At 33.2% G+C, this 8,576-nt stretch overlaps 2 non-coding genes and 1 pseudogene across 2 annotated transcripts; 1 reads left to right on the forward strand and 2 right to left on the reverse strand.

The window, feature by feature from the left end:
* Window positions 1-408: 408 nt before the first annotated feature.
* On the reverse strand, window positions 409-515 carry LOC111919809 (small nucleolar RNA R71). Its single transcript, XR_002859609.1, has one exon. It is a non-coding gene; the product is annotated as a small nucleolar RNA R71 (small nucleolar RNA).
* Window positions 516-5,853: 5,338 nt separating this feature from the next.
* Window positions 5,854-5,995, reverse strand: LOC111919804 (U4 spliceosomal RNA; annotated as a pseudogene).
* A 1,501-nt stretch (window positions 5,996-7,496) lies between these two features.
* LOC111919802 (U4 spliceosomal RNA) lies at window positions 7,497-7,649 on the forward strand. The gene has a single exon (XR_002859604.1). It is a non-coding gene; the product is annotated as a U4 spliceosomal RNA (small nuclear RNA).
* The last annotated feature ends 927 nt before the right edge of the window (window positions 7,650-8,576 follow it).

Here is an 8,576-nt window from a genome sequence, read left to right on the forward strand (position 1 = left end):
TATAGCCTAAAAACACGGGCGTTACAGGTAGACATTACGAGAATGACCGTGGAGGAGTATAATAGGCGGATGCATAATGACAATGGGTCGGGTCTCGTACCACCAACATTTCCAGTTGGGAAAAACTTTGAGCTCAAGGAACACATACTCACTATGCTCAAAGATATTCCATTCTATGGAAAGGATCACGAGGATTCCTACAGACACACTGACAAGGTGTTGGACATTGCAAACTACTTTAATGTTCCAAATGTTTCACACGATGTGGTGTTACATAGGATGCTTCTAGTGACATTTGTAGGAGCAGCAAAGGATAGGTTAAAGTCACTTTCACCTGGAGCAATCACGACATGGGCCAACCTTCATAATGAATTCATTCAACAATCCAACCCTCCTTTGAAAATAGAAAAGTTGAAGAAGAACATCATGAATTTCCAACAATTAGATGGAGAGTCTTGATATGAAGCATGGGAACATTACAAGAGATTACTTTGTGATTGTCCTCAACATGATCTTAACGTGCAACAAGAGATATCCACCTTCTACAATGGGACCAGTGTGTACACTCGCCAACTCCATGATTCTCAAGGTCCAATAACTAAGAAAGATCTAGAAACCAACAAGGTGTTAATAGAATATTTTTCTTAACACTCAAGAGAATATCATAACCCTCAGGATGATTTGACGAGAGGAAAAGCAAATGGTGTTGGAGCTTCAGAAGTGTAACATCCCAAAAATTCATTGTAAAAATTTCATTTTTAAAACCATAAACAATACAAAAGATTGGTTCCAAAACCAACCAAAGTAATTATATCAGTTAAACATCAGAGTAAAAGTCATAAAGAGCTAATGCAGAAAACATCAGGGGACGTTGTGCAGTCACATCGGGTCCTTCCCTTTCGTACCGAAAGTACCTGAAGTCATTAGCATAAAACCGTAAGCACTAAGCTTAATGAGTTCCCCAAAATACCACATACCATACATACAATAGAGATTGCTATGTGCCAATCATAGTCTTGACATTATTCCATGAGCCGTATCATGGTCTTTCCTTGTCAGGTCGGGGGCTAAAACCATGGGTCTTACAGAAAAGTGCCAAGAGCCACCTTCTGATCTTCCATACAAATATCATAAAGACAACTAGCATACTATATATAATTGTCAAGGTCCGGTCCTTGGTTTTTCATACAATTTGTTAGGAGCCACCTACAAGTCTTTCATACAAATGCCAAGTTCCACCCCCTGTTCTTCCTATATATCATAAACTAGTAGGCCGACATTGATGCCTTCGGCCCCCCGAATACAGTATGAGACTCACCTGAATCACAATATTGACTAAAACCCCGCGCAACACTGCACTGATCACAACCAACAACTCTCACCGCCAAAAGATGGGTGCTAAATACCTCCTAACAATCCACACAAGGCAAACCCTAAGCCTACTTTCTAAAGATAAAGATTGACCAAAAGTCAATCCATGCCAAGAGTCAACGATCAAAGTCAACGGCCAGAGTTGACTTTAGCCAACCGCCACATTGTGTCCTTCCTTAGCCATGTTGTGGCCTTCATCCAGCCAAACATACAGGAAATTCCCAATCGCTACGCCGTGGTGACCTATGGCCATGTCGTGGGCATTGTGTTTCCAGCAGCTTAATAGATTAAGTTGCTTTCTTCGATTCCAAGAAGTCCAAAGCTCAGATCTAGTCCATATTATGGTTTAAATGGATAAAGTTTCCAACTTTATCCATTAAGATACCCAAAGAGATCAAGATATCGAACCCTAGGTCCAAATAAGGAGAAAATCCATACTGTTTTAACCATTAAGCCCTTAATCTGAAAAAGTTCTTAACCCAACTACTCTATAAGGGTTTCTAAAACTAGATTTATCATAAGGGTGGAAGCTTTATAGACATGTATTTCCAATACGTGTCTAAGATCCATTTTAGGTTAAATTTGAGCTCTAAAGACCAAAACTTAAGCAAATGACAAGAACTTCTACGAAAGGTTAGATCCATAACATGTGATGCTCTTGGGACTCGGGAAAGTCATAAAGTTGCCAACTTTATGAGTTCCTTCCCTCCAAACTTGCTCAAACATGAGGAACATGGAATAATATTCAAGATCTAACCACCAAAAGTCATAAAGCAAGGACTTTGACGCTTACAAAGGTCTAGAGACAATATGAGGTGATGATAATGTTGATTCCTTGCAAGCTCCACCAAAAGATCACCTTCTTCTTCTTATCTTCTTCTTCAAGCCAAGAAAGCTCCAAAAAGTAAGTCAGGCCTGATCAGCCACCACATCGTGCCCTTCCTTAGCCACGTCGTGGTGGTCCAAAATTACGCGATCAAAATACTTATTGCCACTTCGTGGTCTTCCTTAGCCACGTCATGACATAGATTTTCCTCCAAAAACTCCATCTTCGGTCCTTGATACAAGTCAACTTAACCAATCTGGAACATGGGTGTTAGAAGAAGGGTTAGCAGGAAACGTCGGTTATATATTCTATTAATGCCTAACGAGAAACGTGGTTACATATTCTACTAATGCCTAGCAGGTAATGCGAGCTTTACACAACAACAAGTTTCGAGTTATCTACTTCAATCTTCCAATCTGACTCCAATTAATAATAAACATGAGGAAGTGGTGAAAAAGTGTAATTGTATTGTTGTTGATACGTTAGAGTAATGTAAACAATATTCACAATGGAAAGAGGGTTATCCCCTCTGAACCGACAAACAACAAGAGCATGTGAGCATGGGAATCTTTCCATCTTCCACTTACTACATGTACATGTATGTTGAAAATAATGGACAGTTTGTGTATTCCCTTTGGTTTCATTTATTCGTAACTTGGTTATAATTTTGTAGACACCTTCATTGTAGCCAAAATTGGATAAGTTATGGCTTTATGAACGAGTGTTACAGTTAACAAAAAGATGCTACATATGTGGTGGTAGAGGTGTATTGCATTTCATTGCAATATCACTGTGTTTTCTAAAAAGTTGCACAGTTTTATTGAATGTAAGGTCAATACACGCCTTGATCAGTAATTGCCTTGCTCCTGCATCTCTTAGAGTCTTACACCTTGCTACCCAATAACTACTTTTACTTTCATAAACTTTAAACTCCCTATTTTGAGCGATCAAACAAAGTGCTATTGTCTTTCTTACTTGTTCGCTACATTCAAATATCGTTTTTAACCTTTTTCCGACTCCTTCCAACAAGCTATATGAATGTTGTCTTGGAAATCAGCTAAGTCATCGTCGCATACATCACCAATATCATTCATAAAGTTCACAATTGGAGTTTCACAAACATCATCAGAATCATCCCCAACATCACTTAATGACTCACTAACATCATCTTCACTAAGTGGGGAGTTGGGTTCATCAAATATGAAGGCATCATCTGCCTCAAATCTATCATCATCAGGCAAAGGAAATGGTACATTTGTGGGATTGGCCACAAAATCATGAGATTAAACGGGCTCAGATACTTCAAAATTACAAAGAAGATCTATAAAGCTAGTATTTGAAGGCCACATTACTTGTTCTTGAGTAATGTATTCAACTAGTGTAAAAACTTTATCAAATTGTAATTGCATAATAAATAATAAGATAAAATAGATGAATTATAATGATAAATATAATGTTTCACATTAAATATATGCAATTTAGACAAGAATGTGTACCTTATGATTGAGTGATGAAATAAGGTTGGTAACTGAAGATGAAAACGTGAATGAAGGATAAAATAAATTGAGAACACATTTGAAAGAATAGTTATTAAATGAAGAAATTATGAGAAAAACTGAAATTATAGTGCCAAAAAATGATTTGAAATTTATAGTGCCAAAAAAATGATTTGAAAATTGTTCTTACTTTTTCAAATGATCGGTGAGGTGTTTTGTTTTATTACGTGAACAATGATGTGTTTAATTTTTCAGATGAATAGTAGTTGTCTTTTCTTTATCATAAATAGTAAAATAATCTTTATATTTTGTAAAAGACAATAAAACATAAAAATTTATAAATATACTGACTTTTAACATTTTTTAGATAATTTGGTGCATGTGCGTCCATTTTAAAAGTCTACAACCCTTCCTTTTGCCGTTGATCGTTTTAAATTTCGACGTTTTGGATTGGTTCCTTGATTAATAATGGTTTTTTATTGAACTTTCCCTATATATATATATATATATATATATATATATATATATATATATATATATATATATATATATATATATATATAGGTTCAGGTTCATTTGAGACCATTCTAATTTCGTGAGACCGTGAGACCAAATCTAAAAATAATTTTAAAATGCAAAATAAATGGAAAAATCCAAAAAAAAATTTAAATATTATTTTCGGAACTTGAATTAACTAAGAAAAATAAAAATAAAATAAATAAATAAATAATTCAAAAAAATCCCGTTTTTTTTTTAAAATACGTGAAATGTTCTAATAGAATATTACACTGACATATTTTAAAAAATAATTTTAAAATGCAAAATAAATGGAAAAATCTAAAAATTCTTTTTTTAAATATTATTTTCGGAACTTGAATTAACTAAAAAAAATAAAAATAAAATTCTATTTTTTTAAAAAATACGTGAAATATTCTAATAGAATATTACACTGTACATATTCTAAAAAATAATTTTAAAATGCAAAACAAATGGAAAAATCCAAAAAAAAAATTTAATATTATTTTCGGAACTTGAATTAACTAAAAAAATTAAAAAATGCGTCTCACGGTCTCAGAAAATTAGGCCGGCTCACATGAACGTAACCCTATATATATATTAAAAAGGCTTAAAATGAATTTTTTTATAAATAGTAACTAAGATATAAATTAAGGGTTTAAAATACAAATTATACTGGGACTAAAACTAAATAGATCAATACAATTACTTGAACATATATTTTCCGGGACAAGATTAAGAATTATTTTGGCTATGTTTGGCGGACTAGCTGAAAAGATAGTTGATGGCTGAAAAGCTAGCTGTTAAATAAAAAGCTAGCTGATAGCTGAAAAGTTAGCTAATAAAAAATAACGTTTGGTAAAACTAGCTGAAATATATAAAATTACATAAAATGACATGTAAGAATATGTGTTTCTATAATTAATTAAGGGGTGTATTTGAAAAATTTTAAAAAAGCTCCTAAAAAGCTAATCTAAGTAGCTTTTCAAAAAGCTAGCTTATCAGCTACTTTTTGGCTTACCAAACACGATAACATAAAAAAACTCGAAAAATAAGCTAGCTTATCAGCTAGTTGTAGCGCACCAAACACAACCTTTATGTTCATATTTTAACAAGTTTGTAAACCAAGTTTTAGATAAGAGAAATTTTTTGAACCAAAAGAAGAAAAAGAAGGTTTAGAGAAGAAAAAAATTTTGAACCAAAAGAATAAAAAGAACACATACGCATCGGCATACATTCCCGTGGCGCTTAACCTATTTAGTTTTTTTTTTTTTTTTTTCAACTTAAAAACGTTAGTGAAAACCCTTATATCCGATTACGTAGTTGCTATGAAAAGAAAATCATAGTTCCGGTTATTAAATCAGAAAATATAGGCTTGATATTTTTGTTTTAATTGGAATTATGATTAGAGTTTGGCATTGTTCAAATTTGGTTGTAACTTCTTTACATAATAACTTGTTAAGATCTCAAGTACCCAAAGACTTTACGAAATTGTATATGTCCCTAAAAAATCAAAGAACATCACCAAGAGGGCATCTAAAATCAGTCGAGTTGTAAAAAGTTAAAAGTTAATCACATTCAAAATCAGAGCTTGATATCCAATTCTTTCAAAACTCATAGAAAATAGATATAAAAGCTTTTTAGAACTTGGAAATTATTACAGAAATTCTCGATGGCCAAGGGAGACCCAAGGCGAAGGAGGGGGTTTGGAAATAGTTTTCAACCAGCAATTGACGCGCCTCGGTTATTAACTCATTAACTGCATCATTGCCCCAAGCACAAAGATGCCTCTTCAAGTTGCCTCCAATCCTCCCTTTATATTACTCTATTCTTCCAACCCAATCTAACATTCCATTGATATGGGATTAACATCTAACCTTTTCTGTTCCCCTCCGTTAGACGCTCACATGATTTACATAACAAGAAACCAAGGAAGCTTTACATAACACGGCAAAAAAAGTATAAATAATAAATCAACGAGGAAGGTTCAAACTTGAAAGATAACAAGAACAACACATGATTACTAGTATTGAAGACCATGTTTTTCAGTTGTAAAAACTTGATATTAACAAATAGCTTTTATGAGATCCTAGTGACAGTTGTGTTCGACTAATCCCTCAAATATGATATAATAAACCCACAAAAAAAGGGGTTTATCTTTATGATACATGATAAACAAAAGAAATATCTGAAAACGGGATAGATGACGAATAAAGAATATTTGAGAAAGTAAATGAAATAGAAAATAACAAAAAATAATTTTGGAATGGACTTAATGGTTGCACCATTGCGTTATGTAACAAACATGCAACAAAACCATCCATTAGGGACCATGTGCACAATAAATTAAATATTTGGATGAAAATTGTAGCTTTTGACATACCATATGAATGGACGAAAAACTATTATTTAGTCCGGATAGTATTATGAGTTATGAGTTATGACTATATTTTCTGATACTAGCCTAGAAACCAGTCGAGTCGCCCTACGAAGAATAACTCAAAAGGACTTGATTATGTATTTTTATTTAATTGAGTCTATTTGTAATCAGTTTTTTCAGCGCAACACCATAGTCCATATAGGTATTTGCACATTGCACCTCTAGTCCTAAGGTTTTGACTTTGACTTTCTAAAAGGCAAAATATGTGTTATGCATCACAACAAACGTCCATTGAATACTTTCACAAACATTTGTGTCGATACAGATCAAGTTTTGGTTTTTGACTTTATATTTTTATCCAAACTCATAAACATTCGTTGTTAAATTAATCAATTCTTTAAAAAAATATCATTTAAAATGATGAATGATAGAATATTTCTCAAGAATATAATTTTATCCTTGAAATTACTTGAATAAAAATGATAGCATACGGTCGTCAAACTGACAAGTCAATCTTGTCAGTTGATTAGAAGTCTCGTAAGATGTTGATATTTTGTATACATAATACATATATTCAAGGGCAAAATTCGAACTTTAAGTAATCCAAGTTTGTTACAACTTATAATACACTAGTTAGCAATGTTAGAAATTGTCGTTAAAAGTAATAATTTTTTACATTCATTTATTATTTAAATGTCAAAATATGATTTGTAGCATAATGGAGAGAATTCAAGAGATAACTAGAGTTGGTGGCTTTAAATGAGGTGATGTGTATAAAACCAATGAAACGTGACCGACTAATGAGGTAGGAAAAAAGGTTAAATGTTAATCCCACATCGGTGGAAGGTTAGATTGGATTGAAAGAGAGGATATTATAAAGGTGGAGTGGGGTGTATTGTTTGAAAGCATCTTTGCGCTTGGGGCAATGACGTAGCTAATGAGGTAATAACCGAGGCGCGTCAATTGCTGGTTGAAAACTATTTCCAAACCCCCTCCTTGGCCTTGGGTCTCCCTTGGCTATCGAGAATTTCTGGAAGGGTTCCCTTAATTGGGTAAAACCCTACAATTTCCAAGTTCTAAAAAGCTTTTTGTAATTTTTGAACATTAAAAATGATTAACTTTATGTAAATATGATTAAAATGGTATAGTTTTTGCTCAATTGCTGGTTGAAAACTATTTCCAAACCTTTGACCAGAAACCCATTAGAAAAGCCTTTGATCCGTTGTTCCGCAACATTTTATTCTTCTCTACTAAGACTTCTATTCAAAATTACCAACCTACCCTACATGTGACATTGGTTTTGGTCCACAAGTTCCTTTGCTTTTGTCAATGAGTAATGTATGTGCCCAATGTAACAATACATTTTGTTTGTGATACGGAGCAGGCAGCAGTTAATCATGTATTTCATAAGGTCTAGAACTGTCCTAAGTTGTACTCGTTTTTAATCAATATGAACAACGATTTTTATAGGCCTTCATGTACCTGAGATCTTAACAATTGTATCTAGAAACTTCTATCTTCATACAGACTTTAGAATCAACCTAGTTTACTCAAAGTACCAAACTTGTCCGATTCTAGATTCAAATCATAATTTCGGTTAATAAAACAGAAGCATCAACCCTACAACTTTTTTCATACACAATTGTAACACTGTTGTTGACCAACAATAGGATCTGTCTTGAACTGAATCCACTAACTAGGATCATTATTTGTATCGAAAATCATGATTTTGCTTTCAGTGGTTTGTTTGGTGATTGAGGTATAATTTAAAGACCGTTTTACCGAAAGTGTACAAGTTCAATTATTTTAATGAGTAATGGGACAAAGACGGATTGATTATAAAATGTAATATTTGGGGGATTATGGACATTCATTGGTTTAATTGCAAGAAAGGTCCCACAAACATACAGGTAGTTATTGTGGTTAGGTATGAATGGTTATTGTCATTACTGACAAAGAAGTCTCCCGATTCTGAATCTGAAACTAG

The sequence above is a fragment of the Lactuca sativa genome, chromosome 8 (genome assembly GCF_002870075.4).
Source record: "Lactuca sativa cultivar Salinas chromosome 8, Lsat_Salinas_v11, whole genome shotgun sequence".
In the NCBI taxonomy this organism is placed as follows: domain Eukaryota; kingdom Viridiplantae; phylum Streptophyta; class Magnoliopsida; order Asterales; family Asteraceae; genus Lactuca; species Lactuca sativa.